This window comes from Elephas maximus, chromosome 11 (genome assembly GCF_024166365.1).
Source record: "Elephas maximus indicus isolate mEleMax1 chromosome 11, mEleMax1 primary haplotype, whole genome shotgun sequence".
Taxonomy (NCBI): Eukaryota; Metazoa; Chordata; class Mammalia; order Proboscidea; family Elephantidae; genus Elephas; species Elephas maximus.
Window position 1 is genome coordinate 112543876 of NC_064829.1, and position 25889 is coordinate 112569764.

General features: G+C 45.6%; 1 protein-coding gene across 7 annotated transcripts in view; it reads left to right on the forward strand.

The window, feature by feature from the left end:
• Positions 1-25889, forward strand: part of FBXO17 (F-box protein 17) — a 108006-nt gene that overhangs the window by 46001 nt on the left and 36116 nt on the right. Inside the window, exon 1 of one of the 7 annotated variants that reach the window (XM_049900259.1) lies at positions 13636-13720. The exons of the other annotated variants lie outside the window; for them this stretch is intronic. The gene's annotated coding sequence lies outside the window, so the exon portion shown is untranslated. Of the gene's footprint in view, positions 1-13635; positions 13721-25889 lie in introns of those variants that run through there. 7 annotated transcript variants of the gene reach the window in all.

Consider the following 25889-nt stretch of genomic DNA (forward strand, 5'->3'; position numbering starts at 1 on the left):
AAGGTAATCGTGGCCCATCAAGGGGCTTGGACAACTTGCTAATAATGTGAATAAGGAACATGACACCGTTGTGGGGGTTGTCGTTTTTGGTAAGTGTCAAGTCAGTTCTGACTCATAGCGACCCTATGTACGTAGAACACAATGAAACACTGCCCGGTCCTGCGCCATCCTCACAATCGTTGTTATGTTTGAGCCCATTGTTGCAGCCACTGTGTCAATCCATCTCCTTGAGGGTTGTCTTAGTTATCTAGCGCTGCTATAACAGAAATACCACAAGTGGATAGCTTTAACAAAGAGAAGTTCATTTCCTCACAGCTTTTTTTTTTTTTTAGTAGGTTAGAAGTCCAAATTCAGAGTGTCAGCTCCAGAAGGATTCTTTCTCTCTCTCGACTCTGGAGGAAGGTCCATCTCATTAATCCTGCCTGGGCTAGGAGCTTCTCTGCGCAGGAACCCCGGGTCCAAAAGACACGCTCTGCTCCTGGCACTGCTTTCTTGGTGGTATGAGGTCCTCCTATCTATCTGCTTGCTTCTCTCTTTTATATCTCAAAAGAGATTGCCTCAAGACACAGTCCAATCTTGTAGATTGAGTCCTGCTTCACCAGCACAACTGCCACCTATCCCAATTCATTAACATCAAAGAAGTAGGATTTATAACACATAGGAAAACCACATCAGATGACAAAATGGTAAACAATCACACAACACTGAGAATCATGGACTGGCCAAATTGATGTACATATCTTTGGGGGACACAATTCAATCCATGACAAGGGTCTTCCCTCTTTTTCACTGACCCCTCTACTTTATCAAGCATGATGTCCTTCTACAGGCACTGGTCCTTTCTGATAACATGTCCAAAGTACTTGAGACAAAATCTCGCCATTCTCACTTCTAAGAAGCATCCTGGCTGTACTTCTTAAAAGAGAGATTTCTTTGTTCTTCTGGCAGTCCATGGCATATTCAATGTTCTTTGCCAACACCGTAATTCAAAGGTATCCATTCTTCTTTCTTCCTTATTCATTGTCCAGCTTTCCCCATAGAGGTGATTGAAAACACCATGGCTTGAGTCAGGTGCACCTTAGTCTTCAAGGTGACATCTTTGCTTTTTAACACTTTAAAGAAGTCTTTTGCACCAGATTTGCCCAAAGCAATGCATCTTTTGATTTCTTGACTGCTGCTTCCATGGGTGTTGACTGTGGATCCAAGTAAAATGAAATCCTTGACAACTTCAATATTTTCTCCATTTATCATGATGTTGCTTATTGGTCCAGTTGTGAGGATTTTTGTTTTCTTTATGTTGAGGTGTAATCCATACTGGAGGCTCAGGTCTTTGATCTTCATCAGTAAGTGCTTCAAGTCCTCTTCACTTTCAAAAAGCAAGGCTGTGTCATCTGCATATCACAGATTGTTAATGTGTCTTCCCCCAATCCTGATGCCCTCTTCTTCTTTGTGTAGTCTAGCTTCTAGGGCTATTTGCTCAGAATACAGATTGAATAGGTATGGTGAGAGAATACAACCCTGAAGCACACCTTTCCTGACTTTAAACCACACAGTATCCCCCTGTTGCTTTCAAACAACTGCCTCTTGGTCTATGTACAGATTCCTCATGAGGACAATTAAGTGTTCTGGAATTCCCATTCTTTGAAATGTTATCCATAATTTGTTATGATTCATACAGTTGAATGCCTTTGCATAGTCAACAAAACACAAGTAAACATCTTCCTGGTATTCTCTGATTTTAGCCAGGATCTGTCTGACATCAGCAATGATATCCCTCATCCCATTCTTAGAAATGTTATCCATATTTTGTAACACCATTCCTCTTCAATTTGTCCTTCCTGGCATAGTAGACCTTAAGATTGTCCAATTCAGAATGGCCAATACCACTCCATTTCAGCTCACTGGTGCTGAGGATATTGATGTTTATGCATTTCATTTTTGATGATTTCCAATTTTCCTAGATTCATACTTTGTACATTCCGTGTTCCGATTATTGGTGGATGTTTGCAGCTGCTTATTCTCATTTTGAGTCACGGTGCATCAGCAAATGAAGGCTCCGAAAGCTTGACTCCATCCATGTCACTAAGGTCGACTCTACTTTGAGGAGACAGCTCTTCCCCAGTTGTATTTTGAGTGACTTCCAACCTGAGGGACTCATCTTCCAGATCTATATCAGACAATGTTCCACTGCTATTCATAAGGTTTTCACTGCCTAACTCTTTTCAGAAGTAGATATTTTGAGAGGACACAATTCAATCCATAACAGTTAGTAACTTAAAACAACACACATTTATTCTCTCACAGTTCTGGAGGCCAGAAGTCCAGTGATCAGTTTCACTGGGCTAGAGTCAAGGTTTTGGCAAGGCTGGTTCCTTCTGGGGGCTCTGAGGGGAGAATCTGTTTCCTTGGTTTTATCAGCTTCTGGTGGCTGCCTGCATTCCTTTGCTTGCAGCCTCTTCCTCCCTCTTCTGAGCTCATCACTCCAAGCTCTGCTTCCATCATCACATCATCAGCTCCTCTTTGATTACGTTTAAGGATCACCCAGATAATTCAGTACAACATCCTAAACTTAAGCAAAGTCCCTTCTCCCATATAAGGTGAAATTCAATCAGAAGCCCCAAGGATTAAACAAACAAACAAAAAAGAACAGTTGCCTTTGAGTCGATTCTGACTCATGGCAATCCCACGTGTGTCAGAGTAGAACTGTGCTTCGCAGGGTTTTCAGTGGCTGATTTTTCAGTAGATTTCCAGGCCTTTCTTCTGAGGCACCTCTCAGTGGACTCGAACTGCCAACCTTTTGGTTAGCAGCCAAGTGCACCAGCCATTTGCACAGGGATTAGGAACTGAATATCTCTGGGGGCTACTACAGGGACCATCCATGAACGAGAGGTTCCAACACATTTCTAGAAGACAAATCAGGTAGTGACACAGTCAGAGTGAGGAAGGCCAAGCACTGAGGCGGGGTGTCATGGATCGAATTGTGTCCCCCCCAAATGTCTGTTAGCTGGGCTAGGCCATGATTCCCAGTATTGTGTGATTACCCACCGTTTTGTCATCTGATGTGATGATCCTGTGTGTTTTAAATCCCACCTCTGTGACGTTAATGAGACAGAGTCCCCACAGTGTTGTATTAAAAATCATGCTTTCTTTGCCTGGCTTCCTTCCCCACAGTGTTGTACTGAAAAACCCTGTTTCCTTCACTGGGCTTCTTCTCCCCCACCCCACCCCAAGCTTTGCATTTGAATCCTGCTTTTTTTGCTTGGAGGTTATATGTAGACCCCATCGCTCCTGTTAATAAGATTAAGAATGTTGCTGATGTGACTTGTATGAATCCCTACTTGTAAACCCCTTTAAAAGCAACTTGCCTCCTCACCCATGGCTAACAGTCTTGGCGGCAGCAGCTCTGACTGACTCCTTCTCCTTGTACAATGAAATAAAGGTGTCTTTCCTGCTCTCCCACCTCAGTCTCTCGTTCATTGGCCAATACAAGTCAAGCCGAGAAAGAACCTGGGGTTTCTACCCGGTAATATTTTCGAGATGGGATTAGTGGCAGTTATGTTAATGAGGCAGGACTCAATCTACAGGATTAGATTGTGTTTTAAGTCAATCTCTTTTGAGAAGTGAGCAGAGAGACATGGGGACCTCATACCACCGAGAAAGAAGTGCCAGGACCAGAGTGCGTCCTTTGGACCCACGGTCCCTGCACTGAGAAGCTCCTAGACCAGGGGAAGGACCTTCCTCCAGAGCCGACAGAGAGAGAAAGACGTGCCTTATAACTGGCACCCTGAATTTGGACTTCTGGCCTACTAGACTGTGAGAGAATAAACTTCTCTTTGTTACAGCCATCCACTTGTGGTATTTCTGTTATAGTAGCACTAGATGGCTAAGACTGGGGGCCTGCAGGAAAGAGGGAGCCCAGCGCAACCCAGGTTGTGGGGAATGGTTAGGAGTGAGAACAAGGAGCCAAGATGGGGTCCGAGGATGGTCTGTATGTGATTCCTGCATTCTTCCCGCTCCTTCTCCCTCAGACACAGGCCACCCGGCACTCACAAGCAAGAAAACAAGAATCGAAGGATGGTTCTCTGAAAGGATCCAACAGTCTGACAGCCTGAGCTCATCACTAGGGTGGGTGCTGGTGTCTGAAAAAAGCCAGGCCTGTCCTGGCACTCGTGGCAGAGGGAAGGGGCAGCCCAAAGCCTCCATCCTGGCTTCTCAGCCACCCTCAAGTGAGGCCTGCCTGTCTGCAAGCCCCACACCCAGACAGAAAGCTCCCATTCATGTTCCAGCTCAGGGCGGAGGCCAACATTCATAACAGGAAGTGCACCTCCGTCACCTACAGACACCAACCACATCCCTCACTTGAGAACGGCAGTAAACAAGTCAGGCTCACCAGACAAGAAAAGAAAATCAGCCCTGAGCAAGACAGAGAGACCAACGTACTCGGCCAATTCAGGGCGCAGCCAAGGCTCACACACTGCATTTGGCTGTTACATGTCTCTTTGGTCTCTTTTTCAGTTTTTCATGCCATCTTAGTTTTCTAGGGAGGCCCTGGGTACTGCAAACTTTTAACACGTTCGGCTGCTAACTGAAAGGCTGATGGTTCAAGTCCACCTAGAGGTACCTTGGAAGAAAGATCCAGTGATCCACTTCAGAAAAATCAGCCGTTGAAAACTCTATATTCATAAAAACAACTACAATAACAATGAATCCTTTTAAGCACAATCCTACTCTCACACACATGGGGGCGTCATGAGTTGGAGTTGTCTCGATGGTAACGGGGCTTCATTTTACTTTTCTAGGGCTGCTGTAACAAAACACCACAAGCGGGTGGCTTTAAGGAACAAATACGTATTGTCTCACAGCTCTGGAGGCTATGAGCCCAAATCAAGGTATCAGCCATGCTGATTCCTTCTGGAGATGCTGACAGAGGAACTTTTGTTCCATGCCTCTCTCCTAGCTTCTGGAGGTTTCCAGCAATCCTTGGCGTTTCTTGACTTGCATCTGCCTCCATAGTCACATGGCTGTCTTGCTGTCCTCCCCTTTTATAAGACACCACTCAGGTGGGATTAGGACCTGCCCTACTCTGGTATGCCTTCAGGTTAACTGACAATATCTTCAAAGGCCTATTTCCTCCAGCACAAGTAGATGGTGTCCAGTTACTACCACAGATTGCTCTGACAGGGATCACAAAAGAGGGTCCTGGACAGAGTGGGAGAGAAAGTAAACAATATTCTAACTCACAAAAAAAAAACAGACTTACTGGTCTGGCAGAGACTGAAGAAACCTTGAGAGTATGGCCTCCTGGACACCCTTTTAGCTCAGTAATGAAGTCATTGTTGAGGTTCACCCTTCAGCCAAAGACTAAACAGGCCCATAAGACAAAATGAGACTATGGGCACAACAGCCCAGGGGCAAGGACAAGAAGGCAGGAGAGGACAGGAAAGCTGGTAATGGGGAACCCAAGGTCAAGAAGGGGAGAGTGTTGACATGTCGTGGAGTTGGCAATCAAAGTGACACCACAAATTAGTTTCTCATTCAAAAATCTATACACAATTGTTTTGTGACATTGGTAGCCATCCCTGCTATGCGTCAACACTCTCCCCTTTCCCTTTACACCCCAGGTTCCCCGTGTCCATTCGTTCAAGTTTCCTGTCCCTTCCTGCCTTCTTGTCTTTGCTTTTGGGCAGGTGTTGCTCATTTGGTCTTGTACACTTGCATACACTGACTTTTTGAAGAGTCCAAGTCAGTTATCTTGGGGTTGCCTGACATTCAGCTCTGTCTGTATTCTCATTATTAGATTTGGGTTAAATATTCTGGCAAGAATCCTACACGGGGATTGTGGCGCAGTGAATTACTGTGTATTGCTCTTCTAGCCATGCATGCCTGGTCTCGTAACTCCCACAAAATGATTGGGTGGAAATATGCAAATAAAGTGCATGTGGCCTGCCAGGGGGATTGGACAGCTTGCTAATAGTGCAAACAAGGTTCACGGCACCCTTGTGGGAGTGGAACCATGCAAGTAAGTTTTGTATGGAACCCTAATGAGGGGATTGGTCAGTTTTGCCATCCCGCTAGGCTTAAAATGAGCCATCCCAGAGGCAGAAAGGGGGTATCACTACCACCAAGAAGAGACGGGAGTGCAGCATGTCCTTTGGACCCAGGGTCCTGGCGCTGAGAACCTGCTAGACCCAGGAAATAGAGAGAGAGAGAGCTGTAACACTGGAGATGGTGCAAGATGGCACAATGGGCTTCCCGGTTATGGAGTAAGGTGGCTATGGTGGGCGTGCCAACCCACAGAGTGAGAGAGCTGAGTTCCTTCAGGCAGGAGGCTTCCTAGCAGAATGGGGTACCTCTGGCAGTTGTTGGCAGAGCCAGGCTTGCCAACCCACAGATCAAGAGAGGTGAGGCTTACTGGTGGAGTGGGGTGCCTCCAAGTACTTATTGGTGGAGCTAAAGAGCTTTGTAATACTTGCCCAAGCAGGGTGGAGGCCAGGCCCAAGTGCAACTGAGGGGCCAAGAGAGGCCTACCTGTGGGCACAACCGAGAAGTTGTCCTGACTGAAGAACTATACCCTGAGTTGTTCCTAATCCTGAATTGTAACCTGTTACTTCCCTAATAAACCCCGTAATGGTCTGTGAGTTCTGTGTGGCCACTGCAATGAATTATTGAACCCAGCAGAGAAGTAGAGAGTGCCGTGGGAGGAATGGCTGGTGTTAGAACTGGCAAAAGGGTTGGAGAGAGGAGCTATGTCTGACCTCTGCCTCATAGGAATTAGCCTTGGGCTGTTGACCTTGATTCTCCCTCCCCTTTGTGAAGTTAGAGGAGGTCAGACGACGCCTCCAAGCCATTTTTACAGCAATGTAGTGTACTTCTTCTTTTTTTTTTTTATTAACTTTTATTGAGCTTCAAGTGAACGTTTACAAATCAAGTCAGTCTGTCACATATAAGTTTATATACACCTTACTCCGTACTCCCACTTGCTCTCCCCCTAATGAGTCAGCCCTTCCAGTCTCTCCTTTCATGACAATTTTGCCAGCTTCCAACTCTCTCTATCCTCCCATCCCCCCTCCAGACAGGAGATGCCAACACAGTCTCAAGTGTCCACCTGATACAAGTAGCTCACTCTTCATCAGCATCTCTCTCCTACCCACTGTCCAGTCCCTTTCATGTCTGATGAGTTGTCTTCGGGGATGGTTCCTGTCCTGGGCCAACAGAAGGTTTGGGGACCATGTGTACTTCTTCTTGTGTCACACCCAGAGACCCCTGGTGTCAGAATGTCCCACTATTGGGGCTGCTGTTTGATCACTTGGTTAAGAGGGTGTGTGCCAGGTCCCCCCGCCATAAAGGTACATCTTCCCCTGTGCAATAAATAAGTGATCTGTTGGGTGATAATGTTGGACTGTGTGAAAACCCATTAAGAAACTCATTGCTGCCGAGTCGATTCCGACTCATAGAGACCCTGTAAGACAGAGTAGAACTGCCTCAAGAATCTCCTCTATTTCCCAACAACCTTTTGCCAATGGTTTCATCATTCTTTGATGAATCAATTATTTTTCTGGGACCCCCTTGTGGTTTTTTCCCTAGTTTATCTACAATAAACAGGTGTTAGTTGTTGGGGAAAAAAATGTTTACTGCTCGTAAAAGGATGTAGTTTATGTAGTCTGTATCTGGGTCACAGCAGATGCTCAGTGATGGTAGCAATTTAAAGCAAAAACATCATCCCAGAGCAAGGCCACAGTCTCCTACCCACAAACCTACGGAAAACAAATGTTTCTTCATAAATGTGGCCCCCAGACTCTTCAGGAATTAAGACCTGACTGAACTGACACATTGTTGTTAGCTGCCTTTGAGTTGGCCCGGATTCATGACAACTCCATGTACAACGGAGCAAAACGCTGCTGGGTCTTGCACCATGCCCATGACCAGCTGCAATCGGGACCACTGTGATCCGGAGGGTTTTCACTGGCTGAATTTCAGAACTAGATCACCAGGCCTTTCTTCCTAGTCTCTCTTAGTCTGGACGCTCCACTGAAATCCGTTCGGCATCACAGCCGACACGCAAGCCTCCACTGAGAGACAGGTGCTTTGTCAGGAATCCAACCCACACCTCCCAGGTGGAAAGTAAGAATTCTACCACCGAACTGACGTTGCTGTTGTTAGTTGCCACCAAGTCAGCTCCGACTTGTGACAACCTATGTATAACAGAACGAAATGTTGCCTGGTCCTGCGCCATCTCCATGATCTTTGATATGTTTGGATCCATTGTTTGGCTATTGTGTCAATCCATCTCACTGAGGGTTTTCCTCATTTTAGCTGACCCTCTGCTTTACCAAACAGCATGTCCTTTTCTAGTGATTATTCTTTTCTGATGACATGTCCGAAGTAAGCAAAATGAACTGACATTAAAAACAAACCCGTCACTGTCTAGTCGATTCCGACACATAGTGACCCTATAGGACAAGGTAGAACTGCCCCATAGAGTTTCCAGGGAGCAGCTGGTGGATTCGAACTGCCAAACTTTTGGTTGGCAGCCGAATGCCTAACTACTGCTCCACCACAGCTCCATGAACTGACATTAGGCTACGTATAACCTAACACATAGGTATAACATCTATTCCACTAAAAGCTATGCCTCTCTACACACACTTTGAAACAGAAATGTCATGTGATCATGGAGTTCTGCCCCAGCCCCGCTGGGGGTACTACAGAACACAGTGTATGGAATAAACATTCCATTACCTCCTCAAATCCCAAACACATCTAGTCCTAAGCGTCTCAGATACACGACTGTCTGTGAATCTGTACCCCCTCAAAAAAAAAAAAAAAGTTACAAATAATACAATAATTTTACAGCCCACAGCAGAAAATGCTTCAAAAGGCGGTTGGCACAAATAATGAACCCAAACACCAAACCCGTCGCTGTAGCATCGATTCCGACTCATGGCGACCCTATAGAATAGAGTCGAACTGCCCCAGAGGGTTTCCAAGCAGCGGCTGGTGGATTCGAACTGCTGACCTTTTGGTTAGCAGCCTGAACTCTTAAGCACTGCACCGCCAAACCAAAAACCCAGTGCGGTTCAGGAATTCCGACTCACAGCGACGCCACAGGGTTTTCAAGGCTGTAAATCTCTGTGGAAGTAGGCTGCTTACATCTTCCATCCACGGAGCCCCTGGTGGTTTCGCACCGCCGACCTTTCGGTTAGCAGTGGGTGGCTTTAACCACTGCACCACCAGGCCTCCTTAGTGCCCCTCCATGGCGTAGTACTCACCCTGCGCGGCAGATCTCCCGCCATCCTCACGGTGGCGCTGTGGAGCCCTACCGAGGCTCCTAGGGGCGAGGCCTGCGGAATCTGCTTAAACCTGCGTGAGTCCTAACATGTGACTAGGCGTCTAGACCGAGGGTCTCTGGGCCTCAGTTTCACCGGGGTCGTGCTACTAAAGCACATAGCACAGTGCCTGATGGGAGCGGGTGCTCAGGGATCACTGGGACTGTGGGAACGATTTACGAGCGTGTGGGGGGTCCGGCATTCCTAGGACCGGCTCTGGGGTGTCTAAAGGTCAGTCACCCCGGGATCCCTTGGCAATCAGAAGGAATTGTGAGGGCCCAAGTTCTACTCGTCACGTGGGTCAGAATCGACGCCACTGCATCTAACAACAGAAAATAGGTTCTGTCTCCGTCTTAACTAGTGCTGAGCATACCCACCCAACCCAGTGCCCTCGAGTGGACTCCGAGTGCTGAACGTCCGGATTAATTCAGTTGTCTACAACCGGGGGGCTGGAGCGTGTAGGTTTCTGAAGTCAGAGGGCTGGAGTTGTCCTTGCTGTGGAGAAGCCTGTGTGGTAGGGGTTCAGCTAAAGAACTGGCCCGGAATTCTGAGAAGGGAGCCCTGGCCGTGCAGGCCTTAAGAGCTCAGCTGCTAACAAAAGGTCTGCAGTTCGAATCCATCAGTGGCTCCTTGGAAGCCCTATGGGGCAGTCCTACTCTGTCCTATGGGGTCGCTATGAGTTAGGATACACTCATTGGCAAGAGTTTTGATTTTCTGGTTTACCCTTGCGACAGACTGTAAATACGGGAAAATCCCTGTGGACAGTCACTGTTACTGGATGCACGTCAACACCCGTGGAGGCAGCAGTCAAATCAAATGACGTGTTGCACTGGGCAAATCTGCTGCAAAAGACCTCTTTGAAGTATTAAAAAGCAAAGATGTCACTTTGAGGACTAAGGTGCACCTGACCCAAGCCATGGCATTTTCAATTGTCTTCTATGCATGTGAAAGCTGGACAACAAGTAAGAAGGATGTAAGAAAAATTGATGCCTTTGAATTATGGTGTTGATGAAGAATATTGAATATCCCATGGACTGCCAGAAGAACAAACAAATCGGTCTTGGAAGAAGTACAGCCAGAATGCTCCTTAGAAGCAAGGATGGTGAGATTTCATCTTACTTAATTTGGACATGTTATCAGGAGGGGCCAGTCCCTGGAGAAGGACACCAGGCTTTGTAGAGGGTCACTGAAAAAGAGGCAGACCCTCAGTGAAATGGATTGACACGGTGGCTGCGACAATGGGCTCAAACGTAACAATTGTGAGGACGGCACGGGACCCAGCAACATTTCCTCCTGTTATGCACAAGGTAGTTATGTGTCCAGAGCACCTAACAGCAACATCAAGCCAAGCCCAGGGCTGAAGTCACAGCTAAACCCATTACTGGCTGTGGACGGATGGTCACACGGATGCAGGGCTGGATTAAGGCACGAGAGGGCCCTGAACGCTGACAATCTGTGGTGTCCCCTCCTCTGCTTACTCCTGCATTGCAACGGGATATGTGAGGTAGATATGTACATGTATATATAGGGGGGTGTGTGTGTGTTTGTGTGTGTGTCCTAGCTATCCACAATGTTACTTCTTTTTACATGTGACTATATATTTTTTTTTATAATATTAGCAATGAACACAAAAGTGACGCAGGCCATTTTAGCAGAATGAGATGAACTAGAGTATAAAATTTTTAGTGGATGTGGGGTGCTAAGATTTTTACATTATACCACATTTTCTACAAAAAGATTATTTCGCATATTCCAGAGCAAAGAAAATGAGTCAGTGAACCGAGCCGTTTTCAGCAGTCACTGTGAAATCCCCCTCGGCCCCCACAGCGAGGAACTGACGTTCCCAGTCTTGCCTTCAACGGCTCATGCTTCAGTTTTGCTGTTTGTTTTCTAATAAATGCAATGATTATAAAGGAACAGATGAAAAGATGTCCCAAAAGAAAATTTCATGACCAGAAAACAAATATTACAAATTACTATATTTTTAGATAGATCTTTCATCTCTAAGATGTGATAATTAAAGACATTTCTGTCTATTCTTTGTTCTTACGGATTCCTTCAGTGACTCCATCACAACTAAGCCGCTGAACAATATCCACTTCCGTACGTAACAGGGATAAAGAATTGAGTCTTTCTTGAATCCTCGTTGTACGCTGAGGGTTTTTGATTCTCTCGAGGGACAAAAATGAGCAGTCCTGTTGTGCAGTTTGTGATCGTTGAATTAGGAATATGCATAAAGCAATTTCAACATTGGGAAATAGGCATTGTGTTTTATCTTCTATTATGCCTACGTGAATAAAATTTTTTCTTCCCTGAATCTGTAAACTTAGTTCTCATGTAAGAATGTAATTGTATTTAAGTCATTGGGATACCCAGAAAGCTCACTGCTGCCACGTCGATTCATAGTGACCCTATAGGACAGAGTGGAAGTGCCCCATAGTTTCCAAGGAGCACCTGGCAGATTCGAACTGCCGACCTTTTGGTTAGCAGCTGTAGCACTTAACCAGTACACCACCAGGGTTTCCAGTTATCAGGAAAAGCCTGCACCAATTTTTTGGCTGCCTTCATGCCTTCTTCATCAGGTATATCCACGCCCTTTGTTGCTTTCTTGGAAGACAAATTTAGAAACACGCTCAGTTCCAAACAGAAACATAATGTGCACAATAAATAAATATTGAATTTTTATCCTCTTAATGTACCTGACCAGAGACCAGACCCGTTGCTGTCAAGTTGGTTCCGACTCATAGCGACCCTATAGGACAGAGGGCAACTGCCCCGTAGATTTCCAAGGAGCACCTGGTGGACTCGAACTGCTGACCTCCTGGTTAGCATCCATAGCTCTTAACCACTACAGGACAGGGTTTCCTTAATGTACCTAATACCTCGTTTATTAGCATATATAGAATAATATCAAGCACTGTGTCCCTTGCAACAGACAATAAGAAAATGAAACTCACTTGATACATAAATTGAAACTTTTCATGTTAGATAAATATTAGTATTTTCAGTATTTTTTGGACATTTGTATGTTAGTATTATACTAAATTATTACCCACGTTAGTATTATATTAAATGTATGCTAGATAGTGTCTGTGCGTATGCCAAACATTTTAAAGTTACAATTACTGTAAACATTATACAGTTAAAAAGTAACTTGATTGAGTTCATTTCCCTCACTTTTGCTCATCATCTGGGACTGGAGTTTCCGTTGGTTGTTTACCAGGATGAGCCCAAGAGCGCAGCCTTGTGTTTGTATCATGGCAAAGAGCATTGCTGGTCCTCCTGGCTGGAGTTGCTGGATCAGCAGACATGGATGTATGTAATGGGTCAGAGACCAGTTCTCCATTAATAGAATCCGTGCTTGCCCAGTAACCACTCATGTTGGATCCAGTTGCGTGCTGCGTGAATGTCGCAAGAGTTAGACTCGACAGCCCACCCCCACCTCTTGCTTATTAGAAATAGTGCCTTCCAAGAGACCCACTGAGATAAGGAGTCTCAACTACAGTGGAAGGTACCGTAGGAGACAGCTGTCAACGAAGGTGCTGAAGTGGTAGGCCTCATAGCTTCAACAGCCTTGCTTGTGGGCGCCCTCGTGACCCTGCGTGAGCTCCATTTCCGGCCGGCACGTTCTCACGCAATGGGGCTGGTGTCAGTTTTGTTTAGCGCCCTGCCAGTCCCCGTCGGCTGCTGTGCTTGCTGTTATGCCCTGCCCGCTTGGCATCTATAGGTCTCAGCTTTGGACAGCTGGTGACCCTGTGTTATTGATGCCCTAAACGTGTACTTTCCTTGCTTATTGGGTAATCTGTCCCTGCATGGGTGCTATGAATGGTGGAGGATGCTTTAGATAGGACGCCGGAATAAGAAGAAAACAGCACTGAACGGGGATGGGGGGAGCTAGGCGCCTTCCCGCAGCGGGAGGCTCTGGGGAGGTAGAACTCCCCTAGACGAGCTGCCTGGGATGTGCGCTGGGGATCCGGGACTCAGAGCGCAGGGAGCCCGGGCACCAAGAAACCAGTGGGTAGGGTGAAGGGTCTCCAAGGGGCAGGCCGCCAGATCCGGTGAGCGCCTGGGCTGGGTGCCCTCCCCGCCGGCCTGACGGCAGCTGGGCGCCTCCCCCCGGGCGCCTGCGGCCCTCCCGGATCCCGGCCCCTCCCTCGCTCCGGCCCCGCGCAGCTGCCCGGAGGAGGGGCGACCTCCACCTCCCGCCTGTTCCCGGAGCCGCCCGCCCCCGCGCGGGACTTCGGCCGGCACCCCCGGGGCGCTGACCCGCTGCCCAGACCGCCGTCCCGGGGTTCCCTGGGCGGGGCCGATCCCGAGGGGGCCCCGCGACTGCCTCCCCGAGCGGGGTGGGGAAGGGGACCTTAGCCCGCGCACGCCTCCGACTGGGCCTCCAGGTGAGCTCCTCCGGGTCAGGTAGGGACCCAGGCCGGGACCCCAGTGTCCCATCCCCACTCGCAGCTGGGGCGCCGGGGCCATGACCGGAGAGAAGGCCCCCGGGAGTCGCGTACCCCAGCGCCCAGGCAAACTTGTGCTCCTGGAAACCCAGACACGTTGGCAAGCCCTAAATCGCACCGGAAGGGCTCTGCTTAGAAAACAGGTTTTGTGACGCCCACGCCTCTCCTCCCTCTGCGCGCCCGCCCGCCCGCGCGCGGGGCCTCCCCTGGCCAAGTCGGCAGAGCAGCACGTGTGCCCAGCAGGGGAAGGGCCCGGCGCTCCGCACCCTATCGGGTTTATTACTTCTGGTGGCTCCTCCCCAGACTCTCTGACTCCGATGGAGAAGGCTGGTTCTTGATTTAGCAACGTGGACACCTTCTGCTTTTAGCCGCGGCCTCGCCTCTCAGTTTAAATCTTGGTCTTCTAAGTTACTTATATAACGTTCAATAGTTTTCTTTAAATTAACCCTCGGGCTCTTGTTGCGTCAACTTTAGACACCGTGTTTACTTCTGATTTTGAAAGACTGGAATATGCCAAACCTACTTTAAAAAAAAATAAGTTTAAGAAATGTTGTACACTGGAAAAAAAAGACAAATACGACAGAGTTGAATGAGAAATGACCGTCCTTTAAATACCTGCCGTTAGAGGCAGTAGGTTTTTTGTTTTTGTTTTTTGGCAATTACCTAAGTTATTATTTTTTCAAATGGCGTTAGTAACTTGTGAGCGCTGGTGAATCGTTTTTTACTGTTGCTGCTTTTTATACTCTGGGTAGTTACTTCCACATCGTGAGAGCACATCTTTGGACTGTTATTTTTTTCTTTATCGACTTCTAGGCAGTACCCATTCATCCTTTGCTAGAAATAGGTGGAGATTTAGACGCCCTTCATTATCCCCTCGCTTTCCCTCGCCGTATAACCACAGCTTTACTTGTAGTTTCTTTCCTGGCTAGTTTTGTAACACAAAATAGTCTTTGTAAATTTGTATTTCTTGTTCCATGAAGCGTATTAAGTGTTTCTTGCCTCCCCTTTTTTGAAGGCCTGGATAAGGAGCCTGCTTAAAAGTATTTTTTTAAATAAGAATTTAATATTTATTTAAATATTAATTTTTTTAACCAAATGAGGTTCTATATAGAAGCTCACAAATCAAATAGAAATGAATCTGCCTTACTTTTTTTTTTTCTATGATAAAAGTAATATACTCTTTTATGAAAAATGGAAAAGACGGGGACCATGGTTTAGGTTACAAGAGATGAAGGCGCTGTCACCACCCCCTGCAGTGTGGGAGCCTTGGTGGGTCCGTGTTAGGAAGAAAGAACTGTGAAAAGGCCGTCTTGGGACAATGGCAGCAACTATGGGAGGACTGAGTATTAGATGGCAGAGTGGATTTCTCTTCGTGGTGTTAAGTGGGATGGGAGTGGAGACCTAGAGAATGTTCTTATCTTTCTTAGAAGATGCTTGTTGAAGTATTTAAGGGTTTGGCAAAAAGGAAAAAAATATAAATATATATGTATGTATAAAAACCAGTCCGCATTGAGTCAATTCCAACTCACGGCCACCCCGGGTGTTGCAGAGTAGAACTGTCCGTCCTCGGTAGAGTTTTCATGGCTGTGACTTTTCAGAACCAGATCGCCCGGCCTTTCTTCCTAGGCACTGCTGGGTGGGTTCAAACTGCCAACTTTTCAGTTAGTGGCTGAGCACCTAACCTTTTGTGCTATCCAGGGGCCTATATGTATGTATGTGTGTGTGTGTGTGTGTGTGTGTATATATACAAATGTAGAGAGAGATTGGAGCCCTGGTGGCGTAGTGGTCAAGCGTTTGTCTGCTAACCAAAAGGTCGGCAGTTCGAATTCACCAGCTGCTCCTTGGAAACCCTATCAGGCCGTTCTACTCTTTCCTATAGGGTGCCTATGAGTTGGAATCGACTGATGGCAGTGTGTTTGGCTTTGTTTTGGTACAGAGATAAAGCAAATATTGCAAGATGTGGAGCACAAAAGGGCATTCATTTTACTCTTCTTTCAACTTTTCTATGCAGTGAACTTTGTAATACATTTTGGGGAAAACAAAGTTAGACAATTTAGAAACTAAAAGGGGGTGAAGATGTGTACAGTGGCACAAACTCCGGAGTCCTGGATGTTAGGTGCCGTCAAGTCGGTTCCTACTCAGCAGGCCAACGTACGACAGAACTAAACATTGCCCGGCCCTGCGCCATCCTCACAGTCACTGTTATGCTTGAGCCCATCGTTGCAGCCACTGTCAGTTCCTCTCGTTGAGTCGTCTTCTTTTTCACTGACCCTCTACCAGCCGTGATGTCCTTCTCCAGGGACTGGTTCCTCCTGACAACATGTCCGAAGTGTATGAGACATAGTCTTGCCATCCTTGGTTCTAAGGAGCATCTTGCTATACTTCTTACAAGACAGATTTGTTCTTGAGTCCTCCGTACCAGAGTTCAAATGTCAGCTCTACCACCTACTTGTCATGTGACCTTGCGCATGTCCCTTCCCTTGTCCAAGCCTCAGTGTCCCCCTTTGAAAACTAGCACCTACCTCATGTGGTTGTTTGTGAGAACCTGTGCGATTTGTAAAACACCTCGCTCATAACTAGAGCAGTTACTAGTAGTTTGTATTTTTTGACGGATTTTTCTTCACTACCTTAGTCTATTCACTGTGAATAACCACTATTAACATTTGGGCCCTTGCTCCCACTCTTTTCTAGGGATATATTTTGAACTTGGCATATTCTTTTTCTGTGTTAAAATTCATTGAATGGCCTTGATTGTGCCATAGGTGCAGTTTTTGTTTTGTTTTTTATTATTGTGCTTTAGGTGAAAGTTTGGAAACCCTGGTGGCGCAGTGGTTAAGAGCTCGGCTGCTAACGAAAAAGGTCAGCAGTTCGAATCCACCAGCCACTCCTGGAAACCTTACGGGGCAGTTCTATTCTGTCCTATAGGGTCACTGTGAGTCGGAATCGACTCGACAGCAATGAGTTTTTTTGGTTAGGTGAAAGTTTACAGAGCAAATTAGTTTCTCGTTAAACAGTTAATACATAAATTGTTTTGTGACATTGGTTGCCAAGCCCACGATGTGTCAACAGTCTCCCTTTCTCTACCCCAGGTTCCCAGTTTCCATTTGTCCAGTTTTCCTGTCCCTACCTGCCTTCTCGTCTTTGCTTTTGAGCTGGTGTCCCCTGAACTAAGAAGCACGTTCTTCACGTGTGTTAATGTTGGCCCTAAAGACCTGTCTAATCTCTGGTTGAAGGAGAAGCTTGGGAATAACTTCAGTACTGAGTTAAAAGGGTGTCCGGGGGCCACACCCTTGGGGTTTCTCCAGTCTCTGTCAGGTCAGTAAGTCTGGTCTTTTGTGTGTGTGTGAATTCGAATTTTGTTCTACTTTTTTTTCTCCACTCTGTCTGGGACCCTCTGTTGTGATCCCTGTCAGAGCAGTCGGTGGTGGTAGTCGGGCACCATCTAGCCTTAGGCAGTTTTTTGTTCTTCCTGGTTTCATTTCTTATTCCCTAAGCATTCTCCCCTTACCCCACACTCCCCCAGGCCTTGTTTCGGTGGCCGCGTAATTCTGACATACGGCGGTGCAGGCATGGACTCCTCCAGTCTCCTAGCTGGACGTTAACTGCTAATCATGGTACCAGGGGCCACAAGGGCAGCTAACATTTGTTAAGGGCCAAGCCTGATCTTATTTACTTTTCTACCACCCTGAGAGGTGGTGGCTGTGAGCCAGTTGCTGTCAAGCCAATTCCAACTCATGGTGAGTCCGCGTGTCAGAGCAGAGCTGTGCACCTCAGGGCTTTCAAAGATTTTTTAGAAATAGATCATCAGGCCTTTCTCCTGAGGTGCCTCTGAGTGGACTCCAACTTCCAGTCTTTCAGTTAACAGATGAGTGGGTTAACTGTTTAAATCACCCGGGAACTCCAGGAACTATTCAAAACAAAACAAAACAAAAAAAACAAACTCACTGCTGTCGAGTCTATTTCGACTCATAATGACCCTATAGGACAGAGTAGAACTGCCCCACAGGGTTTCCAAGGCCCTGATCTTTACGGAAGCAGACTGCTGCATCTTTCTTCTGCAGAGCGGCTGGTGGTTTCCAACTGTGGACCTTTTGGAAGCAGCTGAGCACTTTAACCACTGTGCCACCAGGGTTCCTGTCCAGAGGCTATTCCAAAACCAAACCTGTCACTGTGGAGTCGATTCCGACTCATAGCAACCCTATAGGACTGTGTAGAACTCCCCCACAGTGTTTCCAAGATCCAGCTGGTAGATTCCAACTACTGACCTTTTGGTTAACAGCCGTAGCTCTTAACTGCTGGGCCACCAGGGTTCCTGTCCATGAGCTATGAGTGGTCCACACACTCTTATCCAGAACCCTTGGGACCAGATGCATTTGGGAACCCAGCTTTTTGAATATTAGGCAAGTCATACAGAGCCTGTGTTACACATTACGTGATGCATAGTGCATTATGCGGCCTGGGGGAACAACGTGTAAGCAAACACACTGGTATTTCTACAGTGAAAAACGTCTTCATGCTCAGTGGGGTGACTAAAGACTACACAGCACCTCTGCTGCAAAAAACCTCTTTAAGTGTTAAAAACCAAAGATGTCACCTTGAAGACTAAGGTGTGCCTGACCCAAGCCATGGTGTTCTCAATCGCCTCACACGAATGCCAGAGCTGGACAATGAATAAGGAAGACTGAAGAAGAATTGATGCATTTGAATTGCGGTCTTGGCAAAGAACATTGGGTATACCACGGACTGCCAGAAGAATGAACAGACCTGTCGTGGAAGAAGTACAGCCAGAATGTCTCCTAGAAACAAGGATGGCGAGACTGCGTCTTCCATACTTTGGACATGTTGTCAGAAGGGATCAGTCCCTGCAGAAGGACATCATACTTGGTAAAGCAACGGGCCAGTGAAAAAGAGGAAGACCCTCGACGAAATGGATTGACACAGTGGCTGCAACAGTGGGCTCAAGCGTGACAACAATCGTGAGGATGGAGTAGGACCAGGCAGTGTTTTGTTCTCTTGTACCTAGGGTCGCTATGGGTCGGAATCAGCTAGACAGCACCTAACAACACAGAGCACCTCACATCAGTTTAGTCAGCTCCTGCCACGAAATGGGTCTGGGAGACTTTGGTTTTCAGAGCTTTCTGGAGCTGGTGATCGTGGACAGGAGCTTATGAACCAAACCAGTTTGCCCTCGAGTCGACTCCAGCTGTGTTTCATAGGGCTTTCTTGGCTTTGACCTTTTAGAAGCAGATTGTCAGGCCTTTCTTCCGAGGCACCTCTGGGTGGGTTTGAACTGCCAACCTTTCAGTTAGCTGCTTAGCGCTTAACCATTTTCGACACTCAGGGACTCACTGGACTGATTTACAGAGGGGAGATTTCACACTCAGAGGGGAAGTCATTTGTATAAGGTTATAAAGAACCCAGAAACCCTGATGGCGTAGTAGTTAAGAGCTACAACTGCTAACCAAAACGTCAGCAGTTCGAATCCACCAGGCGCTCTTTGCAAACCCTATGGGGCAGTTCTATTCCATCCTGTAGGGTCACTACAAGATGGCAACGGGTTTGGTTTTGGTTTATAAAGAACCTGGAGGTGTCCAACCATAGAAACTGCCATTTAACATCCACCCAGGTCACTTCCTCTTTGGGCATCACCAGCAAGTCCCAAAACCAATATCCCTTGCTAACCCCGAGGTGGCCTCTTAACGAGAAATGTCACTGCCACCTCCTGGAAGTGAAGCAGTAAAGAATTTACCAGGGTGCTTGACACAAAAAAAGCACTCAACAAATGTTAGTTATTATCCTTAACCCATAAAACCAAACCCATTGCCAGTGAGTCAGACTCATGGCAACCTCTGTGTGTTTCAGAACAGAACTGCCCCGTAGGGTTTCCTCGGCTGTCATCTTTATGGACTCAGATCGCCAGGCCTTTCTTCCACAGCACAGCTGGGTATGTTCAGACCGCCAGCCTTTAGGTTAGTCGTCGAGCACAAACTGTTTGCGCCACCCAGGGACAGTGCACGAAGACACAATTAGACTATTTCCTTCTCTGGTTTATAGAATTATGGTGTTCATTGATAGCATTATATTCTTTTAAATCGTGCAATAGAACATCCTTACAATAAAGTACATAAAACACATAGCTACAGTTTAACGAATAATTACAAAGCAGATACCCAGGTACCCAGGACCCAGGTCAACAACCAGAACGTTGCCAGTCCCCAAATGCTTTCCTGTGTGCATCTTCTGGTAGTAACCCTTTCCCTCCCCCAAAGCGAGCCACCATCCTTACTTTATGGTACTCATTCTCCTGCCTGCTTTTCTGTGTATAGTTTTAGTACTTACATACCATCCATAACCCAGACCCGTTGCCATCGAGTCAATTCTGACTTACAGCAACCCCATAGGACAAGAGTACAGCTGCCCCATAGGGTTTCCAAGGAGTGGCGGGTGGATTTGAACTGCTGGCCTTTTGATTAGCAGCCTGATCTCTTAACCACTGTGCCACCAGGGCTCCTGTACTATCCATAAACAGTAGTCATTACTGTAGCCTGTTTGTGAACTTTAAGAGTGAAACTTTTAGGGTGAACATATAATTTATCAGCCAAACCAGGAAATTTTGGAAGTAAAAGGGGTCAATATTAAATAATTGTTGTTATTTTTGTTGGCCGCTGTCCAGGTGGTCCCTACTCATTGCGACCCCATGCACAACTGAACGAAAACTGCCCGGCCCCGTGTCTCCCCATGTTTGGTTGGGTTTGGACCATTGAGATCCACAGGGTCTTTCACTGGCTGACTTTTCAAAAGTAGGTCACCAGGCCTTTCTTCCTGGTCCATCTTAGTCTGGCAACCCCACTGAAACCTGTTCAGCGTCATAGCAACACGGAAGCCCCCACTGACCGACGGTGGTGGCTGTGCATGAGGTTCCTTGGCTGGGAACAGAATTCTGGTCTCCCTCATGGAGGGCGAGAATTCTACCACTCAGCCACCATTGCACTCATTAAATAATTACCATGGGAAAAAAGTTATAATTACCCTGGGACAATAGGTGTAAACCAGGACTGCTTCAAAGTCCAAAACCAGGCTCCATCCCAGGTTGCCTGGTCATCCGGGGAATCGTATCCTTGGTGCTTTTTTGTGCCTCGCTCTGTTTTACCAGAATCATGCTTTTGAAATTCAATCATGTTGTTGTGGGTACTTGTCATTTCTCCCTTTTTATTGCTACATAGTATTCCATTCTGTTACTCTAATTTATTTATACATCCTGGTGGTATAGTAGTTAAGTGCTATGGCTGTTAACCAAAAGGTAGGCAGTTTGAATCCCCCAGGTGCTCCTTGGATACTCTATGGGGCAGTTCTGCTCTGTCCTATAGACTAGCTATGAGTCAGAATCAACTCCACAGTAATGAGTTTGGTTTGGTTTGGTTTTGGTTACTGTGAATGGACAAGGGGCCCTGGTGGCACAGTGGTTAAGCATCGGCTGCTAACCCACAGCTGCTCACAGGGTGAAGATGTGACAGTCTGCTTCCTTAAAGATTATAGCCTTGGAAGCTCTTTAGGGCAGGTCTACTCTGTCCTGTAGGGTCTCTGAGTCGGAATCGACTTGCCGTGGGTAGACATTTTGGCCAGTTCCAGTCTGGAGCTGCTATGATGAACCCTTGGACTTGTTTCCTGACTCTGGGGGTGGAATTGCTGGGTCACTGGGGAAGCACATTCTCAGCACTAGTAAAGAATGTCCACTTTTTTTCCCCAAAAACAGTTGTACCAACTTATATTCCCACCAGGCATGTACGGGAGAGTTTTTATTGTTAGTGTTGCCTGATTAGGGTCCGTGCCCTGGAGCACTCGAGCCAATGAAATGTGCTCCAAGTCAGTAAGAAAGAGAAAGTTTATTAGGAGGTGACACGTTGTTTTCATGGAGTCCCAAAGGGCAATTTCTACATCAGAGCTTATGTACCATTTTTGCGAGGGTTACGTAGTGTCTTCAGACACATAGCCCACAGATGGTTGGCTGAGTATACATCACAAGGTAATTACAAGAAACTCTTTATGAAGCTAAAGATATACACGCCAGACATCTGGACTTGGCTAGGGGAACTGGCCTGCCAAGTTTACTCTAACTGAGATAAGGAGCAAGAAGAAAGTTACAGACCAAAAGTGCCAGGCAGCCTTCCTAGCTGCTGCCTTGCAGGCTGGAGGCCATCCTGTAAGACAACAAAAAAAAGAAGGGAGACTAAGGCCGCAAGAGCCAAGAAGTCCCCACACCCCTTTGGACAGAGACCAGTGCAGCTGGTGTAATAAAAAAGTCACTAAAAGTCAGAGTGTACAGAATACCAAGCAAAAAAAAAACAGTACAGGTTACTTAGAGTATCATTATGGCGTTAGTTATGTCAAGCTCTCAATCACCCATTTTGAAAAGGAGAAAACATGCTGCAAGATACTAGGGTCACAAGAGTATTTTAGTAAATTATGGTGACTTTGCTACTGTTTTGTTAGTTTAAAAAAAAAAACTGTATTCTTTATTACACAATGCTCCTTGCATTTAAATTAGAATGCATCAAAAAGCAGATAAGTAACTTTGCCTCCCACTTCACCCACCCTGTCGCCCAGCAGGCAGTGGGTGACTTCCAGGGCACTGGCAATGAAATGAGAGAGGAATAGAAATACAGAATCATCTGTCACTGTCTCCTATGAAAGATGGTATTTAGCTCCCCTGCTCTACCAAGTGTCTTTTTAAAAAGGGGCCAGTATCTTTTGTTCATTTGTTTTTTTGTGCTTTAGATGAAAGTTTACAGAGCACATTCATTCTCATTAAACAGCTAATATGCACATTGTTTTGTGACGTTGGTTGCCAACTTCATGATATGTCAACACTGTCCCCTTCGCCGCCCCGGGTTTCCAGTTTTCCTGTCCCTTCCTGCCTTCTCTTCTTTGCTTTTGGGCTGGTGTGCCTATTAGTCTCGTGACTGAACTATAGACGCACGTTTCTCACGGGTGTTTTTGTTGGCTGGATAGACCTGTCTAATCTTTGACTGAAGGGTGTGACTTCAAATCTGAGTTAAAAGGCTGTCCGGGGACCATACTCTTGGGGTTTCTTCAGTCTCTGTCAGACTAGCAAGCCTGGTCTTTTGTGTGTGTGTGTGAATTTGAATTTCATTCTGCGTTTTTTTCCCGCTCTGTCCAGGACCCTCACCACCAATTTTTTTTAGTATTACTTATTATGTTGTTGTTGTTGAGAATATACACAGCCAAACGTACATCAGTTCAACAGTTTCTACACATACCATTTAGTGACGTTAATTATATTCTTTGAGTTGTGCAACCATTCTCACCCTCCTTTTCTGAGTTGTTCCTCCCTCATTAGCATAAATTCACTGCCCCCTAAGATTCCTATCTAATCTTTCAAGTTGTTATGGTCAATTTGATCCCATATAGATCTTTAAAAAAAAGCATAATGCTCAAAGCAGATGTTTTTTACTAGTTAAGCTAAACTATTGTTGGGTTTTAAGAAGACTTCAGGGGAATTTTTGACTTATGGTTAAGGTTTAAAAGTTGTCTCAGGGCAGTAGTTTCAGGGGTTCATCTAACCTCCATGGCTCCAGAAAATCTGGAGTCCGTGAGAGTTTGAAACTCTTTATTGCATTTACCCCCTTTTGATCAGGATTCTTCTATACAATCTTTGATCAAGATGTTCAGTAATGGTAGCGGGGCACCATCCAGTTCTTCTGGTCTCATGGCAGAGGAGGCAGGTGTTCATGAAGGCAATTAGCCACAGATTCCATTTCCTCCTCCTGTTCCTGATTCCCCTTCCTCCTCTGTTGTTCGAGGAGAATACAGACCAATTGTTGTGCCTCGGATGGCCGCTTGCAAGCTTTTAAGACCCCTGACACTATGCAAGGAACTAGGAGGTAGAACAGAAGTGCTGAACATGTTACTAGGCCAGTTAACTGGCATGTCCCATGGAACAATATCCCTAAACTTCGAAACCAAGGAACCAAATCTCATGACATGTTCATTTGTACATAAACAGCTTCAGCAGGTACCCTTTTTTTTTTTTTGTCATTGATGTAAATATGTCTACCACACAGCTTTTGCCAATTCAACTTTTTACAGGTGTACAACTTATTGACAGCAATTAAAATAATCAGCTGTGCAATCCTGCCCTTAATGCAATATTTCCATCATTCTTAAATCCCCCTCTTTTCCCTCCTTCTAACCCCTGGTAACCACTAATACACTTTGTACATTTGCCTTTTCTTGTCTTTTTATTTAAGTGAAATCATACAATATTTGGCCTTTTGTGAGTGACTTATTTCACTCAGCATAATGTCTTCCAGCTCCATCCATACCGTAGCGTGTATCGAGACTTCGTTTCTCCTCCTTGCTGAGTAGTATTCCATTGTACGTATGTACGACATTTAGTTTATCCAGTCACCTGCTGATGGGCGTTTAGGTTGTTTCCACCTTTTGGCTGTTGTGAATAGTGCCTCAGTGAACATTTGTGTATAAGTCTCTGTTTGAGTCTCTGCTTTCAAATCTTCTGAGTATATACCTAGGAGTGGAATTGCTGGGTCATATGGTTTTAGTTTTTTTAGGAACCACCACACTGTTTTCTACAGGGGTGTACTATTTTGCATTCCAGCATTTTCAACTTTTTTAATCTTAGCCAATCTAGCGGGAATGAAATGATATCTCATCGTGGTTTTGATTTGCAGCTCTCTGATGGCTGGTGACACTGAGCATCTTTTCATGTGTTTCGTGGCCATTTGAATGTCGTCTTTGATGAGATGTCTATTTAAGTCTTTCCCCCATTTTATGATTGGGTTATTTGTGTTTTGTTGTTAAGATGTCAAAGTTTTATATATATTTTAATTATTAGATTCTTGCCGGATGCGTGGTTTCTGAAGATATTCTCCCAGTTGGTTCCTTGTCTTTTCACTTTTTTTTTAGTAAAGTCTTATGATGAATAGTTTTTAATTTTTTTTGTTTTCTTTAAGTTTTTAATTTTTATGAGGTCTCATTTATTTATTTTGTCTTTTGCTGTTTGTGCTTTTGTTATTATGTTAGATAATCTGTTGTTAAAAGCTAGGCCTGACAGCGTTGCCCTTGCTTTTTCTTCTAAGGATTTTATGGTTTTACTTTGCACATCTAGGGCCTCAATCCATTTTGAATTCTTTTTTTGTGTGTGTGTATATGGTATGAGACATGGATCCTGTTTCATTTTTCTGTATGTGGAAATTCAGTTTTCCCAGCATCATTTACTAAAGAGACTCTTTTTTCTCCATCAAATGGACTTAGCGCTCTTGTTAGAAATCAGTTGACCGTAGATGTGTGGGTTTATTTCTGTACTCTCATTTCTATTTCTTGGTCTGTGTGTCTATTGTTGTACTGGTCTCAGGCTGTTTTGATTACTGTAGCTATGTAACCCGTTGCTGTCGAGTCGATTCCGACTCATAATGACCCTATGGGACAGAGTAAAACTGCCCCATAGGGTTTCCAAGGAGCGCCTGGTGGATTTGAACTGCTGGCCTTTTTGTTAGCAGCTGTAGCTTTTAAGACCACTACACCACCAGGATTTCCATAGCTGTATAGTACGTTTTAAAATTAGGAAGTATGAGTCCTCTTACTTTGTTTTCTCTTTGAACATCACTTTAGCTATCTGGGGCCCCTTGCCATTCTATATAAAGTTGAGGATTGGTTTTTCTATTTCTGTAAAGAAGGCAGTTGGAATTTTGACCAGGATTGCATAGTATCCATAGATTTCTTTGGGTAGTATTGACATCTTAACAATATTAAGTCTTCCAACCATTAACATCTTTCCGTTTATTTAGTCTTCTTTAATGCCTTTCAGCAGGGTTTTATAGTTTTCATTGTGTAAGTCCTTTGCGTTCCTGGTTAGATTTATTCCTAGGGCTTTTTTCCTCCTAGATGCTGTTGTAAATGGAATTGTTTCCCTAAGTTCCCTTTTAGATTTCTCACTGCTGGGTTTATAGAAACTCAACTGATTTTTGTTTGTTGACCTTGTATCTTGCAACTTTGCTAAATTCCTCTATTAGCTTTAGAAGTTTTCTTGTGGACTCTGAGATTTTCTGTACACAGGATCATATCATCTGTG